The sequence below is a fragment of the Sapajus apella genome, unplaced genomic scaffold (genome assembly GCF_009761245.1).
Source record: "Sapajus apella isolate SASKATOON/1434 unplaced genomic scaffold, GSC_monkey_1.0 scaffold28, whole genome shotgun sequence".
Lineage (NCBI taxonomy): Eukaryota > Metazoa > Chordata > Mammalia > Primates > Cebidae > Sapajus > Sapajus apella.
In genome coordinates this window covers 8,914,880-8,936,288 of record NW_022436968.1, presented here as the reverse complement: position 1 = coordinate 8,936,288, position 21,409 = coordinate 8,914,880, and the positions used below count along the sequence as shown (strand labels likewise).

General features: G+C 35.4%; 1 long non-coding RNA gene across 1 annotated transcript; it reads right to left on the bottom strand.

Moving 5' to 3' along the window:
* Positions 1-2,516: 2,516 nt before the first annotated feature.
* Positions 2,517-18,778, bottom strand: LOC116561059. The gene is made up of 3 exons (XR_004273270.1): positions 18,766-18,778; positions 17,254-17,258; positions 2,517-2,850 (listed from the first exon to the last, which is right to left on the bottom strand). It is a non-coding gene; the product is annotated as an uncharacterized LOC116561059 (long non-coding RNA).
* Positions 18,779-21,409: the final 2,631 nt, after the last annotated feature.

Below are 21,409 nucleotides of genomic sequence, written 5' to 3'. Positions count from 1 at the left end.
TGAAGACTTCCATTTAACCAATGTTTTCCCAATATCTCTAAGCAAATAATGGCTTTCAGACCAGAATATTGCATGAAAAGAGTTTTACATATTTTTTCCAGCTCCTGTAGATTTTCCTTCATCATGAGCTAACTTAGTTTTTTTAATTACCTAAATAATAAAGGGTCTTATTTTTTATTATAAGATTTTAACCTCCAACACACTTGGTTGGAGATCTTCATAGCCATAATGAAGTTCTATTTAAAGTCAAGTAGAGGTCTGAAGATCCCTAAGCAATGAAAAAATAAAAATAAAAATAAGGGAGACTATGAACATCCACCAACCAAGCCATGCAAGTAACCATTATTTTCATGAGAACATATGTACTCATGCAATGTATGATATCCCTAAGCTCCACTGAATGCTCTCAAGCAGTCAGCACTGAAATGCAGAATAAATGAGGCTGAATAGAATGCAGAGAGGCTACAATCATTTGGTCCTGCCCCTTCTCCCTACTTGACTCTCAAGACAGTGAAGAAGGACATTGGAAAACCTAGGAAACAAAGTACTCTATGCCTCTTAAAAGCTTCCTGAGAAATACTGAAAAAGAAAAAAAAAAAAAACTTGAAGCCAATATTCTGAAATGGCATAAACCAAAATAACTCACTTGTCTTCACAAACATCAGAGATGACGGAAAAGTAACAGAAAGCAGAGCATCTCTAACATACCTCTCTTGAGACCTACAAATTCTAGAAGTGAATAAAAAATTATTTAATCCAAATATTAGCATATCATGAACTTTCAAACTTGAATTAAAATATGTGAATCAATCTATGTTTTTCCAGCCAATAAATTTATTGTGAATCTGATTTAAATTATTCCAGTATTTTATGAATTATTACTACTAAATATATTTGCACATTATTTCCTACAGCTAAATCATTACAATGTCTATGTCCTAAATAGAATACTATGCCTGCAAGAGATAGATTAAAAGTTATTAATGACTCTCTTAGCTGAGTATTATCATTTACTATAATTGAATTTCTTTAAGAATTTAGCCCAATAATATACTATTATTAAATATATACAGAACAGTACAAGTAAAACATACCAGGGAAACAATGTCTTTGACCTTCAAAAACTCAGTTTAATTACTTAACCAATCCAATTTATGGTCAACAATGCAGAACAGCTGTTTACTGTAGGATTCAAATACATGTGGTTTGTGCTGCATTTGAAACTCCTCGAGACCAATTCTGCAATCTATTATATGTCAAGCTATATCTCATATCTCTTATTGCTATACATTTTAATTTTGGATGATATTTATACCCAATTATTATGGTCTTTCTCAACATGGCCTACATTCAGAATTAACAGATTATTGTATCTTTACCATCGTTTATTTGAATGGGAAGGAAAGTCTTCATTTAATGTAGTTCCAGTTTTGAAAAGATTTTTTCAATTAACTAAAAAAACTTATTCCTAGTGTAAAATCACAGAGTATATAACAATATTATTGAAATGAACTATCCTAAGATAAAATTATTTAGGTTTGTGATTTACAAAGATTTACAAGATTGAATTGAACTAACTAGAGATACAATTCACTTTTTTCTCTGAAATCTGAAAGTTTTTTGTGTTTTAACAAGGGTTTTACTTTGTGCATTCTTTTTTTATTGTTACATAATATTTTACGTATATATGAGGTACATGCGATATTTTGTTCCATGCATAGAATGTGTAATGCTCATGTCAGCATGTTCAGGGTATCCACCACCTTGAGTATTTCTATCGCTGGAATGCATTCATTTTTTAAACTTTATTTTTTGTTATTTTTAAATTTTTGATTAAAAATTATTTAACAAAATATATTCAAAATTTGTCATTTAAAGAAATAGTCAATGTTTTTAAAATAGGGAATTTTTTTGCTTTTATTTTGAGGGGTTTTTGGTAGTTTTTAAACATTCATTTTAGTTTAGGGGTACAGATGTACATTTGGTTTATAGGTAAATTGCATGTCACAGAGGTTTGGTGTACAGAAGATTTCACTACCTAGCATAGTATCCAATAGGTAGTTTTTCAGTCTTTCCTTCCTCCCATCTTCCACTCTCATGTAGGCCTCAGTGTCTGTTGTTTTTGTCTTTGTGTCCTGGTGTTCTCAATGTTTAGCTCCCACTTATAACTAAGAACATGCAGTATTCACTTTTCTGTTTCTGCTTAAGTTTGCTTAGGATAATGATCATCAGCTCCATCCATGTTACTGCAAAGGACATTATCGTATTTGCTTAGGGTAATGAACTTCAGCTCCATCCATGTTACCACAAAGGACATTATCTTATTCTTTTTATGGCTGTGTAATATTCCACAGTGTATATGGGCCACATTTTCTTTAACCAGTCTACACTGATGGGCATTTAGGTTGATTCCACATCTTTGCTATTGCGAATAGTGCTGCAATAAACATACATGCTTGTATCTTTATGGTAGGATAGTTTATATTCCTTTGGGTATATACCCAATAATAGGATTGCTGGGTCAAATGGTAATTCTGTTTTAAATTTTTTGAGAAATTGCCATACTGCTTTCCACAATGGCTAAACTAATTGACATTCCCACAAGCAGTGTATAAGAGCTCCCTTCTTCCACAACCTCACGAGCATCTGTTATTTTTTGACTTTTTAATCATAGTCATTCTGACTAGTATGAGATGGTATCTCGTTATGGCATTGATTTGCATTTCTCTAATGATTAATAATATTGAGCAATTTTTCATATGTTTGTTGTCCATGTACATATATGTCTTCTCTTGTAAAGTGTCTCCTCCTGTCCTTTGCCCACTTTTTAATGAGGCTGGTTGTTTTTTGCTTGTTGAATTAAGTTCCTTACAGATTCTGTATATTCTACCTTTGTCAGATGCATAGTTTGCAAATATTTTCTCCCTTTCTATAGGTTTTCTGTTGACTCTGTTGATAGTTCTTTTGCTGTGCAGAAGCTCTTGCTTAGTTAGATCCAATTTGTCAATTTTCGGTTTTGTTGCAGTTGCTTTTGGTGCCTTCATCATTAAATCTTTGCCAGTGTTTATGTCCAGAATGGTATTTCCTAGATTATCTTCCAGAGTTTTTATAGTTTTAGGTTTTATATTTAAGTCTTTAATCCATCTTGAATTGATTTTTATATATGGCATAAAAAGGGGTCCAGTTTTATTCTTTCTGTATGTAGCTAGCCAGTTATCTCAGCACCACTTATTCAACAAGGAAGCCTCTCTCTGCTTTTTTTTTTTTCCTTTGTCAACTTTGTTGAAGATCAGATGGTTGGAGGTTTGTAGCATTACTACTGGGCTCTCTACTCTGTTCCATTAATCTATGGGTCTCTTTTTCCACCAGTACCATGATGTTTTGATCACTGTAGCATTGTAGTATAGTTTGAAGTCAGGTAACATGGGTAACATGTTGCTTCCAGCTTTGTTCTTTTTGCTTAGGCTTATTTTGGCTATTTGGGCTCTTTTTTGGTTCCATATGAATTTTAAAATATTCTTATCTAATTCTCTGACGAATGACATTGGTAGATTGATAAAAATACCATTGAAACTGTATTTTGCTTTGGGCAGTATGGCCATTTTAACAATATTGATTCTTCTTATCCATGAGCACAGAATGTTTTTCCATTTGTTTGTGTCATCTCTGATTTCTTTGTGTAGTGTTTTATAATTCTCATTGTAGAGATCTTTCACCTTCCTAGTTAGGATATAATACCTATTCCTAGATCTTTCACCTTCCTAGTTAGAATATAACACCTATCCCTAGGTATTATATTCTTTTTGTGGCTATTGTGAATGGAATTGTGTTCCTGATTAGACTCTTAGCTTGAGCATTATTGGTGTATATAAATGTTCATGATTTTTGTACACTGATTTTGTATTCTGAAACTTTTCTGAAGTTGTTTCTCACTTCTAGGAGCTTTTGGGCAGAGACTATGAGGTCTTCTAAATGTAAAATTATATCATCTGCAAACAGGGATAGTTTTACTTCCTCTCTTCCTATTTGGATGCCTTTTATTTTTTCTCTTGGGTAATTGCTCTAGCTAAGACTTCCAGTACTATATTAAGTAGGAGTGGTGAGAGAGGGTATACTTATCTTGTTTGGTTCTCAAGGGGAATGCCTCCAGCTTTTGCCTATTCAGTATGATATTGGCTGTGGGTTTGTCATAGATGGCTCTTACTATTTTGAGGTATGTTCCTTCAATGCCTAGTTTGTGAACAGTTATTAACATGAAGGGATGTTGAATTTTATCAAAAGCCTTTTTGCATGTTTTGAAATGATCCTGTGGTTTTATGTTTTTAGTTTTGTCTATGTGATGAATCACATTGATTGTCTATCTTGAACCAATCTTGTAGCCCAGGGATAAAGCCTATTTGATCATGTTGGATCAGCTTTTTGATGTGCTGCTGGATTTGATTTGCTAGTATTTAGGTTGAGCATTTTTGCATCTATGTTGATTATGGATTTTGTCCTCAAGCTTTCTTTTTTTGTTGTGTCTTTGCCAGGTTTTGGTATCAGAATGGTGCTGGCCTCATAGAATGAATTAGGAAAGAGTCCCTCCTACTCATTTTTTTAATAGTTAAATAACTTTCTAGAGGTATATAGTACATATAGTAAAATCTACCCATTTCAAATATACAATTTAATGGTTTTTAGTAACTATATCAGGTGGTTCTTCCATCATTATAAACCAGTTGTAGAACATTTCATTCCCCCAGTATTATCTCATGCTCATGGACGGTTAATCCTTGTTCTCATCCCCAGCTGCAGACAACCACTTACTTACTTTGTCTTAAAAACTTACAGTTTCTGGACATTTAACATAACAATATAAATTAGGTGTTAGGTATTAAACAGTCTATTGGATAGAAAGAAATTAGAACAACTGGACTGTGATTCCTTTCCCTCCTTATTTAGTGAAAAAGAAAAGTGATTCTCCTGGGAATAAAAGAAGGCATGCAAATGATCTAATCTCCATATACAATGTCATAACTGGACCTCATGGTAAAATAGCAAGTGACCGCTCTTATCTGTAGAATGCTTTTGGGAGAATGTATATGATTGTTTAATGGTAATCAAACATAGGATTTATAGACTTATAGGGTAAAATGTTACATAAGCAAGGTGGCCATCAAAGTATAAAATGGATATTTCACAGCCTAAAGGCTATGTTCTTTCCAGAAAGCCTGCAGCCAAAGACTGATTACGGCAGGGGTATTAGGGTATGGCTGTCTCTTCCCAATTTAGGGCCCTAATGGGCAAGCATTTTCTTCAAAATTCTCCATTGAGGGCAAGGTATTCTAGTGATCCAGGCATATCAAAGTTGTCTGTGCAAGTAATGGGTGGGATGCCAAGGAACAAAAAATCATTTAAAAAACATTTATATTATACAGATCCTCCATAATGGCAAAATTTTTTAAACTGGCAACACAGAATTTTGACATGAATATATAACATCCAGAACTCTCTTGAATTACTGGTTGGCATGCAATATGGTACAGCTTCTTTTGAAGAATATTAGCTTCTTAGAAAACTAAATGTATAGCCATTCTATGACCCAGCTATTCTACTCACTGGAATTCATTCAAGAGAAATGAAAAGCTGCTCAAAGACTCTTACAGGGATGTTCATTATAGCTTTATTCGATAGCCCTATTGCAAACAGCCTAATTGTTCATATAAAGAAGAATGAATAAGCAAACTGTGGTGTTATCTGTAGAACAGAAAATAGAAATATACAGGAAGAAATTACTGATACACATAACATAGATGGATTTCTAAAACATTATGCTGAGTAGAAGAATCCTTAACCAAAAGAGTACAGAATATATTATTCTATTTATGTGAGGCTCTAGAAAAGGCAAATTAATCTACAATGAAAAAAATTATAATAGCGATTGCCTCTTGGGTGGGGAAGGAGGTACAGGGATTGACTGGGAATAGACTTTAAAAATGTTCTAGGCTAATGTTAATGGTGTACTGTATATCTTGATAGAAATTTGGTTTACATAGTTTTATGCATTTCTCAAGCTCAGAAAACATAATTTAAGCTTTATTTATTATGTTATACAGTATATACATTTTACCTCTAGAGGAAAAAGATATTTAAAATATTGTTTGTTTGTTTTGTGTGTGTTTTGTTTTGGGTGTTTTTTTGTTTTGTTTTGTGTTTTGTTTTGTTTTGTTTTGCTTTGTTTTGTTTTTAACTGGGTCTCATTCTATAGCCCAGGCTGAAGTGCAGTGATGTGATCTTGGCTCACTGTACCTTCTGCCTCCCAGGCCTCAAGCTATCCTCAAGTAGCTGGGATTAAAGCCATGTGCCACCATGCCTAGATCATTTTTGTACTTTTTATAGAAACAGGATTTCGCCATGTTTCCCAGGCTGGTCTTGAACCCATGAACTCAAGTGATCCACCCACCTTGGCTTCACAAATTGCTGGAATTACAGGCAAGAGCCACTAACACCATGCCCAGTCCAGAATTTCAGTTTTCAATCAAGCAAAAAATATTCAATTATTTTATGCATCTAATATTTTCTAAGTCAAGAAAGTATTTCAAAAGCAATTTTAACAAGGTTTAAAATTAAAATAGGGCTCTCTCCTTAACAAATAGATAACTAATTTTATGTCAGCTAAATACCCTATTCTAGAGTTGGCTGGTTTATTCACACATAATGAATGAGTAGGGAAAAAAATGGCCATATATTCTGAGTAGATATCATAAGCTCATGCTTCTTAAAGTAGGGTAAATATATTCTGTAATATCCTAAAGAATATATGAAACAACAGGATAAACATGTCACGTTTAGCAAAGTATTCATTTTCTTTGAGAGTAGATCATTTTAAACGTTATATTAGTATTAAGATAACATGGGTATAATATGGAATAAAATTTTAAAAATTTGCACCAATATAGATTTTTAAAGAGTAGAAATATGTTTTGAATGATTTCATGAAGAATATTAAAAGTTGGACAGGTGTGATGCCTCATACCTGTAATCCCAACACTTTGGGAGGCCAAGGTGGTTGGATCACTTGAGGTCAAGAGTTTGAGACCAGGCTGGCCAACATGATACAACCCTGTCTCGATTAAAAATACAAAAATTAGCTGGGCATGGTGGTGGGTGCTTGTAATCCCAGTTACTTGGGAAGCTGAGGCAGCAGAATCGCTTGAACCCAGGAGACTGAGGTTGCACTGAGCCAAGATCGCGCAGCTGCACTCCAGCCGGGACAACAGAGCAAGATTCTGTCTCAAAAAAAAAAGAAAAATGTTAAAAGTTAGGCTTCTGAGTACAAATGGCCTTTTTCTATTGACTTCGTAAAAATCAATGTGAATACTACATTCTATTATTGATATCTATGCTGTCTCATCAGTATCACTATAGGAAATTTAAAAAAAAAAAAAAACAGATCAGGAACTCTCTGCTACCATATGGAAAAATTCAAAACAATCTATGAAATCTACTTTTATGATTTCTCTCGCTGTCTTATTACCAGCCACAAGTGGGAAAGACAACAAAGAGTAAATGCACTTCCCCAGATTTAGACTCTTGAGCAAGTGGACAATGATATTTGCTGTGATGGACTTGTCCCTGACATGGGCAATGTCCCTGGCCACAGCAAGATGTGGCCCCAAATCTTCCTGCAGGATAACCTCAGAGGCAGCTCTTCCTGCCAGGTTCCCCCAGTCCCATGAGCAACTATCTTGAGTCCCGCTTCTTTGCCAACCAACAATTCTGTGAGCCAGGAAAAAAAATTTCTAGTAGATTTATTTTCTTGCTTAAGTTCATCACAGTTGATTGTTGTTTCTAAGCAGCAAAGACAGATCCTTCACTTCTCATTAAAACAATAGGAATAGCAAAATGCCTCAAACATCACAGCATCAAAGTTAGGCCAAGCAGGCTGGGCATGGTGGCTCAGACCTGTAATCCCAGCACTTTGGAAGGCTGAGGTGAGTGGATCACCTGAGGTCAGGAGCTTGAGACCAGCCTGACCAACACAGTGAAACCCTGTCTGTACTAAATACACAAAAAGTTAGCCAGATGTGGTGGCAGGTGCCTGTAATCCCAGCTACTCGGAGGCTGAGGCAGGAGAATCGCTTGAACCCGGGAGGCATAGGTTGCAGTGAGCCAAGATTGTGCCATTGCACTCCAGCCTGGGCAACAAGAGCAAATTCCATCTCAAAAAACAACAACAAAAAAAATTAGGCCAAGCATTCATAACACCAGAATTTAATAGCAATGGGAGAGGCGGCGTTAAACTCTAAATTGATATTATGTTATGGTACAGCAATTCGTTGTATTTTGTTAAGAATAATTGCCCCAACAAAATTCTGGGAGGTCTCAAAGAAAGAATGTGCCAACCTAAATGCCTTCTAGTCCTTCATCACTCATCCACATCAGAATTTCATGGGGTGTTAGGTTAAAATGCAGCTTCTTCAGCCCATCCCAGAAGTGAAACAGGATCTTCAGAAGGAACCTAAGAATCTGAATCTTAAGCAGCTTTGTATTGACTGACATGCAAATTAAAGTTTGAGAACAATGGACCTAGGTGAATTTTTTAAGAGGTACTAAAACAGACATTACACATGTTTTATTCATAGCAGTTAAAATTTCTTCCTGAATATTTGGTTAAAACAATGTTCTTAACAGAGTCACGGTGCTATAATATAAAGAGCTAATGCTTTAATATCCTCCTTCCTGCTCTATAAATAACAAATTGTTATCCTCTGAAATCAAACATAAAGCTTTGCTTCCTTATTTCTTTTCTCTATATATCCTCTTATTCATACTCTCTTCCCCAGACAATTGCCCTGATTAAAACTAAAAATAAATAAATAAAAAGAAGGCAGCAGTACATCCTTTACAAACTCTTTACCTGTTTTGGCATGTATCATTTAAGTGATGAATTGCATATGCTTGTTAGTGGCTCAACAACTTGGTTATTTAGTTTTGGAGCTTGCAGTCAGCTTCCTTGATTTATTGCCCTGGGAAATAATAATACATTCCAAGAACAGAGAGATATCTCTCTATGTATCTAATACAGAAGATAAATTTTATTCTAGAATCTAGAGCACAAGAGAAACCACTACAGACTAATATGAACAATGCAAGACTTTCTCCAAAAAGTAAAGGAATAAGTAAAAAGAAGTACAATATTCAGAAGGAGATAAGCAATTAATCTAATTTTACTTTTTTTCATTAAATGGTTTATCTTTAGTAATAAAGTATCTACAAGCTCACTTTCATACATCAAAGCCATAGTGATAAATGCATGATAGCAAATATAACATTAGACTTTTTAAAAGAGCATTTAGAGAGAATCTCTTCATAAAACACTGATTTATAGAGTTACAAAACAAAAAGAATACATACAAAGATGTCAGAAACTTATTGATCACAGGAAGAATTTTAAGACTGTCTCTTTCCTCATTCCCTTTTCTGGTCCTTTCTCCAGGATAGGTCAGGGTTAATGGGCAAGCTCATTTTGATGGCCCTCAGTGCCACAGTTTGTAATATTCACAGTCTTGAGCACAGAAGTTAAAGGCCTGAGCCTGTCTGGGTGTTCTCTTCCCAGTTCCCTTTCTGAGCCTCTAAATCTTTATTCCCATGTGGCTGCAAGAGAAGAATCAACCATTACTCTTGGAGCTGCACCACCCTAAAAAGGTCTTTGGCAAAGGCATCTAAGCAAATTCTGCTCCCAGTCTTAGAAGCAACACAGTAGCACTACTTATGCTATCTGGTCATTACACTACTGGTGAGCTTGGGCTTTTCTCATCATGTAAGGGTAAATTTTTATAATACCAAAAAATAAGGGAATAATCATCTCTGAGTAAAGTTCCTGTAATGTAATACAAACACTTTCAGCTCTATATTAATATGAAATCAGTATCATATATCTTTTGCAGTGGGGAAAAACATAAAACTTGTTAAAATCCCAGAGGACAGACCTGCTTCAGAATTTTAAGGACACTCCTACATCAGAATAAAGAATAATTAGGTATTTCTAGGTTAAGAAATAATGGTACTAGACAATAACCTAGTGTGTGAAGTTGAAAGCAAAAAGGACAATTCAATTTGAGAAAATTCATGCTGAATCCAATGAAGTGGAAAAGTAGAACAGGCCAAACATGAGTCATCACCATAATTGAATGACTGAATAGATGTCCTGTCAGCAATATCATCTCAGAACATATTAGATAATAGTTACACAGAGAAAAGAGACTAATTATAATTACTGCTTAACAGTGCACCTACTGAGTCTCCTGCATGCTCAGTAATAATAGTTTGAGTGCTTTCTGCATGGGTCTGCACTGTATTTGGTAAGAGTTAATAATAACACCTGACAGTTAATAAGTGTTTAGCAGTGCCAAGCACTGTGTTAAAATGCTTTACACGATGATTTAATGCTCAGAAGAAGCCCACAAAGTACTATTAACTCCATTTTTACCAATGAGATAACTGAGTCTTAGATTAAGTAGAATGAGCAAAATCACACACCTCTTAAAGATTGGAGCCCAAATTCAAAACCAGCCTGCCTGGTTTAGGAGTGTTCTCTCATCAGTACTATGCCACCTTTCAAAAATATTACATAAATTACAAAATATCCCAAAGGAGGAAAATGAGTTCCAGACTTTTTAAATAATTTTCCAAAAACTAATAGGTAGTTAGGGTTTTATGATGGACTCAAAGCTGCTTATATTTTTTTGTTTGTTTTTTTTTTGTTGTTGTTGTTGTTGTTTTACTATGCCATATGCTACTCCTTTGTCAACAAACAGAAATCAGAGGAAAAACATTAAACTTCTGGAACAAAGGTTGAGTTTAAAAACAGTAATCCTTAAAATGAGGTGCAGATTTCACCATTTTTATTAATCCTTCCTTTATTTACAATTACAGTGCACTTTGGAAGCCATGCAACAACAGGAAGCAATATGCCCAAGTTTTATCACTTGCCAGGCAGGGAAGAACACCAGCTTCCAGACTAAACATTATTTTGAAATCACTTTATACTAAGATTGCCAGAACACAGCTTTGCAGTAAAGAAATAAACACAAGACTCCTGTTGGGCATAATATGCAGTCCCATAATCAGCAATGAATTAAGAGTCCAATTCTAAACTGACATCTAAGACATAATAACAGTGCTGCTAAACCCGGATAATTAATGAAACATTTAAAGTGTTATTTTCTAAAGATGACTTAATGGCATGTAATTTTCAATCATTTTAAATGGTGTCTATCTAATTGTTTATGTCAGTCTGCTGGCATCTCCAAAGTAATCTTAAAGTGGTTGCTAGCACATAGTGCTAATATCCAATAGTTCGGATAAATTCAGAATGAATATCGTTATTCTACCTATGCTAAGAGTAAGAAAAAATTACGTAAGAAAAATTTACATGAGAAAAATTCACTCTGAGAATAGGTTAAAGAAATACAGTAGTTTGGACCTCTTTACTATCTAGTCTGATATTTTCTACCTAGTAGGAGAAATTTAGGATCTTATTTTCTGAGTAAGATAACATCTAACCAGAGAACTCTAACAAAGTTTTCTCCACGTAAAACATCTAGAATAGCAATACCCAATATTCTTACTGAAATATTTATGAAAATACAGCATATAAAAACAACATTGCCAGGGCATGGCACACACCTATAATCCCAGCACTTTTAAAGGGTGAGACAGGCAGATCCGTGGAGCTCAGGAGTTTAAGACCACCAAGGGCAACATGGTGAAACCCTATCTCTACAGAAAATATAAAAATTAGGTGGACATGGTGGCGCACACCTGTACTCCCAGCTATTCAGGAGGCTCAGGTGGGAGGATCACTTGAACCCAAGAAGTCAAGGCTACAGTGAGCCAAGATCATGTGACTACTACACACCTCCCTGGACAACAGAGTGAGACCCTGTCTCTAAATAAATAAAATAAAATAAAATAAAATAAAACTCAACACTGTAAAAACACTTATACATTCAAATTGCTGGCAGATATATGATGAAATTTTAAGAACTATAAGATATACAGTACTTAATAATCATAATCAAAGCTTGACACATGCTTTATCATTGCTAACAGAGAAAACAAGAAGAATGCATTGCACTAAAAGTTGGCTGGAGATACTTGGTCCTCCTAGTTTTTCCTCGTCCTAAAGATCCCAAGATTTTCACATACTATAAAGTGAGGTTATTGTTTTATGAGACACTAACTTGCCTCCTTTACTTCAATTAATATTTCATCTTCCTCAGATATTCAGAAATGGCTACCAATAGTGGAAACTGAAACAGGTTAACCACCAATTCAAAAGTTCTGCCCTAACTAAATTCCTGCTAGACACTGTAAATTGGACCAAGGGGGCTTATCAATCCTTTCTGCAACTAGAAACTTGAGAAACTACATATAACCAAGTGAACTGGGATCAGAGCCAAATATAAATCATAACCATTCTGTTGGCAATGGTTGACTCTAGAGATATCTTATTCTATGCCAAAACAATTCTTTTTTTATTTTTTTATTTTTTTTATTTGAGACAGTTTCACTCTTGTTACCCAGGCTGGAGTACAATGGTGCGATCTCGGCTCACCACAACCTCCACCTTCTGGGTTCAAGCAATTCTCATGCCTCAGCCTCCTGAGTAGCTAGGACTACAGGCCTGCACCACCATGCCCAGCTAATTTTGTATTTTTAACAGAGACAGGGTTTCACCATGCTGACCAGGATGGTCTCGATCTCTTGACCTCGTGATCCACCCGCCTCCACCTCCCAAAGTGCTGGGATTACAGGCATGAGCCACCGCGCCTGGCCTACCAAAGTAATTCTTTTAAGGGCTGCTAAGGCCAATAAACATAGCAAGTTGATGAAAATGAAATAATATCTGAAGACCAAGAAGATGAGCATATCATTTTCATAACATATATATTATTATATCATTTTTATAATATATATTTAAAAACTATTGGATCTTTTTAATAGACTTCAAATCCATGCAAATCCTGTTAAAGAAATGTAGAGCATTCTGCTTAAATATCATGTTTGAACGCTCATATTTATATCCACTCACTTTTGAAATATGACTGAAATACAGTAATGAATTATCTAGATACAAATGTAAAAGGATGAAGTGAAATATAGAGAGGATAATAAAAGATGAGAAATATCAAGAAAATCAGAAAAAAATCTTACTGGAAAATTGATGTGTAGATAATGATTGAATTTTCAAAGTACTATACAGAAAACTAATACCTTAATGCCTACGGGGGAAAAAAAAGCCCAAGTGAATTATATGCAATGTATTTACAATTAAATGATATCAGACTTCTCAAAAGCAAAATTAGAAGCTAAAAAGAAATGAAGAAATTCCTGAGAGGAAAGCATTTTTTAAACCATTAGTTCTATCGCAAAAATATCAAATCAAATTCAAGGGTGAAATAAAAACCTTTCTAGACACACAGTGTTTCCAAATAATTCTCTCTCATCCACACCCTCTCAGCAATCTCCTAAAGAATGTACTCCATCGAAATAAAATAATAAACTCAGAGAAATGGATGGAATCAATGTAATTAGGGAAAACATAAACAAGATCATTAAGACAAAGAAAATTCCCAAGACAACAGCATTTTATCAAGCTAAGAGTGCAACACATCTAGAATGGATTAGGGAAAAAATATGTGGTAGATATCTGAAGAGAAAACACTTGGACTGACAGATCTCCTAAAGGAATATATATTCTATAGAGCATTTAAAGAAAGATTAGTTCCATGTATGCAAAAAAGGCATAGACTACTAAGAAAAATAAGTATTAAATCCAGGAAAAAACAAAAAATCACAATAGAAAGAAAGTATAATCATATTACACATGCCACTGAAAAATATTTATGTAAAGAGAATAATATAAACAGTAAAAGTTAACTAGGAAAAGCAATATAACTGTTGATAAGATACAACAAGAGGAAATATGTGAACATAAGAGAAGTGATGGCAAGAGAGATAAATCCTCATTTTTCTCATATAGAAAGTTAAGATAATGTAAAATTTAAAATCAATAAATTGTAGTACAAACTTACTTTTTAGAAATAGAGCAATATCACTTGAAGAATTAGCTAATATGTTTTACAGTGGTTGCCTGCAGTGAAAAGAGCTAGGTGAAATAAAAAGATTAACAGAATTAAAAATTAAGCAGTAGATTACATACTTGAGATCAAAATAAATGAATCAATGACCCTGAGAAGAAATTTGAGAAGTGAAAATATGTACCATGTTCATGGGTTATAATACAAAATACTGTGATGTGCCCTGTATTCATAGAATGAATGTGTTCCCAATACCCCAAAAGATTTTAGGAAAGGAAATTGGCAAACTTATTTTTCAACATGAATGATGGTGCGAAGAGCCAAGAATAGCCAACACACAACTGAAGAATAATAAGATGGTATATTTTACTTATTACCAAATTAAAATAATTAGAAGAATGTGCTATTAGCAAAAAAAAAAAAAAAAAAAAAAAGAAAGCATGGAACAATAGAACAGAACAGAGGCCAAAACCTTCCACACATGTTAACCCTTGATTTATGGCTGTTGCAGGTGCTGTTAACAGCTTACACCTACAAGTTTTCCCAGGAGCACGTCCTTAGGGGATTGGAATCACCTGACCCAGGGGTGTCTGAAACTTATGCCTCTAACCCAGGGATTCCCAAAGCCAATTATGGACATGTTGTGGCACAAAAGTCCCACTTCTTTGCTTCAAACTAGTAATGACTCTGCAGCACAGTACAAGTTATGTTCCAGAGCTCCCTGTGGGATCAGCTAGGGATAGGCTTCCCCTCCAGCCATGTATTTCTTTGGCTTCACTCTCTCTTTCCGACAATGTTTCCTTCTCCTGCCTACAGGTTTCTTTTAAAAGTATTTCTGTAATAAGTCTCCTGCCTTAGAAAACTCACTTTAAGTTCCATATTGGTGGAATGCAAAATAAGACACAGCTGAATGAAAATTAAAATATTACTGATATATTCTTATCTACTAAATAAGTTGCCATCAGCTATTAGATGAATAGAAGAGTAATGCATTTTATATACTGTATATATAAAATCTTCATAAGGAATACATATGGTATGTTGTGTGTTCTCTATCCAACAAACTGATAGAGATTTAGTGAATGAATAAGTTAAAATTATTATGTGAAAAACTTGATAATATGTATAAAGAAGTTTAAAAGTGATTAAACAGGATTTACTTGTGTTATGGTTTGGCTGTGTCCTCCCCCAAATCTCAATTGTAACTCCCACAATTCCCATGTGCCATGGTAGGAACCTGGTGGGAGATGGTTGAATTATGGAGGCGGGTCTTTCCTGTGCTGTTCTGTTAGTTAATGAGTCTTATGAGATCTGATGGTTTTAAAAACAGGACTTTCCCTACACAAGTTCTCTTTTTTTGCCTACTGCCATCCACATCAGATGTGACTTGCTCCTTCTTGCCTTCTACTATGATTGTGAGGCCTCCCCAGCTGTGTGGAACTGTAAGTCCAATTAATCCTCTCTCTTTGGTAAATTGCCCAGTCTCAAGTATGTCTTTATCAGCAGTTTGAAAACGGACAAATACAGTACATTCACAAGGGTAGGGTGGGGCATTGCTGAAAGGATACTTGAAAATGTGAAAGTGACTTTGCAACTGCACAACAGGCAGAGGTTGGAACAGTTTGGAGGGCTCAGAAGACAGAAAAATGTGGGAAAGTTTGGAACTTCTTAGAGACTTGTTGAATGGTTTTGACAAAAATGCTGATAATGATATGAGCAATAACATCCAGGCTGAGGGTCTCAGATGGAGATGAGGAACCTAGGAACTGGAACAAAGGTGACTCTTGTTATGTTTTAGCAAAGAGATTGGTGGCGTTTTGCACCTGCCCTAGAGATTTGCGGTAAGAGAACTTGAACTTGAAAGAGATGATGGAGGGTTTTTGGTGGAAAAATAAATTTCTCAAGCAGCAAGGCATTCAAGAGGTGACTTGAATGCTGTTAAAGCATTAATTTCATTTTATAAGAAAAAGAGAGCATAAAAGTTTGGAAAATTTGCAGCCTGAAAATGCAATGGAAAGGAAAATCCCATTTCTGAGAAGAAATTCAAGTCAGCTGCAGAAATTTGCATAAGTAATGAGAAGCAAATATTAATCCCCAAGACAATGGGGAAAATGTCTCATGGCATGTCAGAGATCCTCATGGCAGCCCTTCCCATCACAGGCCTGGAGGTTTAGCGGAAAAAAAAAAAAAATACAAAAAAAAAACGGTTTTGTGGACCAGGATCAGGGTCCCTCTGCTGTGTGCAGTCTAGGTATTTGGTGCTCTGTGACCCCACTGCTCCAGCCATGACTAAAAGAGGCCAAGGTATGGCTTGGGCTGTGGCTTTAGAGGGTGTAAACCCCAAGCCTTGGCAGCTTCCACATGGAACTGTGCCCAGAAGAATTAAGGTTTGGGAACCTCTGCCTAGATTTCAGATGATGCATGGAAATGCCTGGATTCCCAGGCCGAAATTTGCTGCAAGGGCAGGGTCCTCATGGAGAACCTCTGTTACAGCAGTATGGAAGGGAAATGTGGGGTTGGAGCCCCCACACAGAGTCCCTACTGGGGCACTGCCTAGTGGAGCTGTGAGAAGAGGGCCACTGTGCTCCAGACCCCAGAATGATAGATCCACCAAAAGCTTGCACCCTCCTTCTGGAAAAGCTGCAGACACTCAATGCCAGCCCATGAAAGCAGCCACGGGAGGGGGGCGGGTTATACCCTGCAAAGCCACAGGGGCAGAGGTGCCCAAAGCCATGGGAACCCACCTTTTGCATCAGTGTGACCCAGATGTGAGACATGGAGTCAAAGGAGATCATTTTGGAGCTTTAAGATTTGACTGCTCTGTTGGATTTTGGACATGCATGGGAACTGCAGGCCCTTTGTTTCAGCCAATTTCCACCATTTGGAACAGCCCTATTTACCCAATGCCTGTACCTAGGAAATGCCTGTATCTAGGAAATAACTAACTTGCTTTTGATTTTACAGGCTCATAGGCAGAAGGACTTGCCTTGTCTCAAATGAGACCTTGGACTATGGACTTTTGACTTAATGCTGAAATGAGTTAAGACTTTGGGAGACTGTTGGGAAGGCATGATAGGTTTCGAAATGTGAGGACATGAGATTTGGGAGGAGCCAGGGCTAGAATGATATGGTTTGGCTTTGTTTCCACACAAATCTCATCTTGAACTGTAACTCCCACAATTTCCATATATTGTGGGAAGAACCTGGTGGGAGGTTATTGAATTATGGGGGCAGATCTTTCCTGTGCTATTCATCATAGTGAATGAGTCTCATGAGATCTGATTGTTCTAAAAACAGGAGTTTCAGGCCAGGCACAGTGGCTCATGCCTGTAATCCCAACACTTTAGGAGACCAGCGCAGGCAGATCATGAGGTCAGGAGTTTGAGATCAGCTTGGCCAACATGGTGAAACCATCTCTTCTAAAAATACAAAAATCAGCCGAGCATGGTGGCACACACCTATAATCCCAGCTATTCAGGAGGTGGAGGAAAGAGAATTGCTTGAGCCTGGGGGACAGAGTTTGCAGTGAGCCGAGATCGCACCACTACACTCCAACCTGGGCAACAAAGCAAGACTCTGTCTCAAAACAAAACAAACAAACAAACAAAACAGGAGTTTCTCTGCACAAGCTCTAGTTTGCCTGCTGCCATCCATGTAAGATGTGACTTGTTCCTCCTTGCCTTCCACCATAATTGTGAGCCCTCCTAGCCATGTGGAACTGTACGTCCGTTAGACCTCTTTTTCTCCCCAGTCTTGGGTATGTCTTTATCAGCAGCAGACTGATAAAACAGACTAATACAACTTGTATGAGTTCATATGGATGAACTAAACAGAAAAAGATATTTTATATGCAAGAAGCTTTATTGTAGTAGTATTTATAATCATCAAAAACTGCCAAGATATTTGAATGGTCAAAACAAGGGAATATAATATAGCAATTAGAGACTTTTTAAATAATCATTTAAGGATATGAGGGGGAAGAGGAGGAATCCAAAACTGTATATACAATATAATCCCACTGATATTTAAAGTGAAAATATTTTTGTTGGTGTGAATGGAAAAAAATAAAAAGAAAAAAAAGTACAGAAAAATGGGAGCAGTAATCATCTCCAGATGATGAAACTGATAAATTTATTTTTCTTTATACTTTCCCATAAATTATAAAATTTCTATTAGCATAATTATTTTTGTAATCTAAAAGATATATTTGTAAAGTCCTTGGCTTGTTTCTAATCTTTGACACCCATTAATTTAAATACATACGTTTACTTTTTCATGATGATCACCTTGTATAAGATAGAGTTATTCATTACCATATGCAAATTTTTCAAAAACCTTTAATTTCTAAAAAAAAATACTGGCTTTTTAAAAACTAAACTTTTAATTTGGGGTAAATATTTCATGGGACAAATAGCCACTATAATTTAAAAAATACTCCTGGAAGCCAGTGAAATTGTCAGAGCAAATAAACTAATTGTCTGAATTACCACCAACTCCATCTTTCCTGGCCCATGACTTCCATTGAACCTTCTGAACATTTCCAGGCTGTGTTTAAAACTACAAAATGCCTTGGTCTGTGGGACAAACCAAGGGAAGTACTACAGGGCTTCAGAAATGCAATGTGGTTCTTGTCACAGAAATATAATCACTGATGTGTTGAGGATAGACACTCAGTTACATTTGTTTTATTTCATAAAACCACTTAAAGCTTAAGTTAAAGGAAATCAACCTATTTCTTACTTATTTATTTTCATTTCACACTTCTTTTCAGATATTTTTATTTGTTGAAGTCAGTGTATTTTGTTTCAAGAATGTTTTAAAATTGCTGCAATGCAACTTGATATAGGAACACCCAAGACGGCACTCATATTTTCAATATAGCTCAGTTAGCAACAAAGGTTTTACAAACAGAAGGCACTTAGTGAGTTGCTAGCTTAATCCCATCATTTTTCAAATAAAACTGAGGTTCATAGGGCTAAGAAACTTATCAAAGTTCAAATCTAATTATGACAGAGTTACTATGTATCTAATTCCAGTATTTTTTTTAACACCAATAGTGCTCAACCACAGCAGATCAGAAATGTTCGAGTTTGCAATTTTCTGATACTTGAAAAAAAAAAAAAAAAGGTCACTTGAAGAAAACAGCTGCAAATTGTGTTATCAGTAATAATCTCTATTTTGGAGAGGGAAAAATCATGTTTCTTCTTTTTCCTAAATGGTAAAAATGTTTATTTGTATGAAGTTTGTTTATATTCATCATGAACTTTTCTACTAAAATTCTGTGAGTGAATACAGAGGGGCATTTTTTTCTTCTTTTAATGAGGGAAGGTGCAAGTATTACCTCTAGTTAATTAATCTTAACAAACAAGCCAGTATTTCAACTTGGATTTTGATGTGTGACAAACAGCACTTTTAGGACCTGATCCTGGCAGATCTGACTTAACAACCTGTAATTTAAAAAATAGAAAAGTAGGAGTCACTCACCTTATGGCCTCACTATATTAGAACACACAATTTCAGTACCAAAGTAAAGCAAAACAATTTTTTCTACTGCTTATTAATGGTAAAATGAAGACACAACAATTTATAGAGGTTTATTAGTGAATAAGTAAATGCTGATTTAAAGAGACTTCCATGTTGCATTAAACTGTGCCTTCAATAATGAATATATAACTAGAGGTAACTATTATACAAACCATTGCATACCAAAACAATTAGTGGTAAATAATGAGTCAGAATTATCAAAATTTTTAATAACTTCTAGTATATTTATCTATGATTTATTTATATTCTGACATGTTCCTATTATAAACTAATATGGCTTACAAAAATATGCATTATAAAATATAGCAAGATATCAGAAATTAAAAATTTTTAAGAAATATAAGGCAAAAATAAAATTAGGAAACCATAAAGGAACTAGGTATAAGGAAGGTGGGGAGAAGGAGGAATAGTCTAAGTACGCTAACATCCTTATTCATAGTTAAAACTCTGTAACCATATTGAAAAAATGTAGTTAAAAAATCCAGTGACCTCAATCTCTTATATTTTTGGATTATTTTAATTTTAGAGAAATATTCCAATGACTAATATTGCTTTGCAATTTAAATATTTAGGCCAGGTACAACGGCTCACACCTGTAATCACAGCACTTTAGGAGGCAAAGGCAGGAGAATTTCTTGAAGCCAGGAATTCAAGACCACTCTAGGCAAAATAACCAGACTCCGCCTCTACAAAAAATATACAAATTAGTCAAGTGTGGTTGTGCACATCTATAATCCTAGCTACTTAAGGATAAGGTGGGAGGATCACTTGATGTTAACAGTTCGAGTAAGCAACAAGCCATGATTGTACCAGTGTACTCCAGCCTGATCAACAGAGCAAAAACGTTTCAAAACAATCTGAAGTTAAGATATTACTTCATTTTCTGGTGGTGTTTGTTTGTTTGTTCAAGACAGAATCTTGCTCTGTCATTCAGGCTGGAGTGCTGTGGTGCAATCTCAGCTCACTGCTGCAACCTCTGCCTCCAGGGGTCAAGCAATTCTCTTGCCTCAGCCTCCCAAGTTGCTGGGATTACAGGTGCCCACCACTATGCCCAGGTAATTTTTGTATTTTTAGTAGCGACAGAGTTTCACCATGTTGGCCAGGTCTCAAACTCCTGATCTAAGATGATCCATCTGCCTTGGCCTCCCAAAGAGTCCTAGGATTACAGGCATGAGCCACTGTGCCTGGCCTTGTGTTTTTTTGTTTTTTTGTTTTTTTTAATTAAATGTATGTTTAATGTTACATTTTAATTTAAAATTACATATAGAGTATTATCATACCTGCTCCAAAATTATTGTTACCTAGCTATTGTCTCTCTGTATATACACACAAAGAGAGATAATAAATTCTATTTAACAAATATTTATAATGATTATTTCTGTTATTTAAACTTTGGCTTATTTTTTACTTTCTTTTTAGTAACTTTCCATATTTAATTGTTTTATGTAAATAATAAATATATTATTCTTTTCAATAAAATCTAAGAGCTGTGATTTTTAAAAATATTTTAATGCAGGTATTGGGCATTTGAATTAGTTTGTGTGCAGTGCAATCTAATCTGTTAGTAACCTTGTTCCCAAGTTATACTCTATTTTGGAATAATCAAGAGCTCAAGTGTAATTATAATCACATAGGTCTCCAAATCCCAGTCCAGTTTTATAAATAGGACCACTACCACAACCACCACACACACACACACACACACACATATACACACACACACACACACATACACACACACACACACACACACACACACACACACACACACACACACA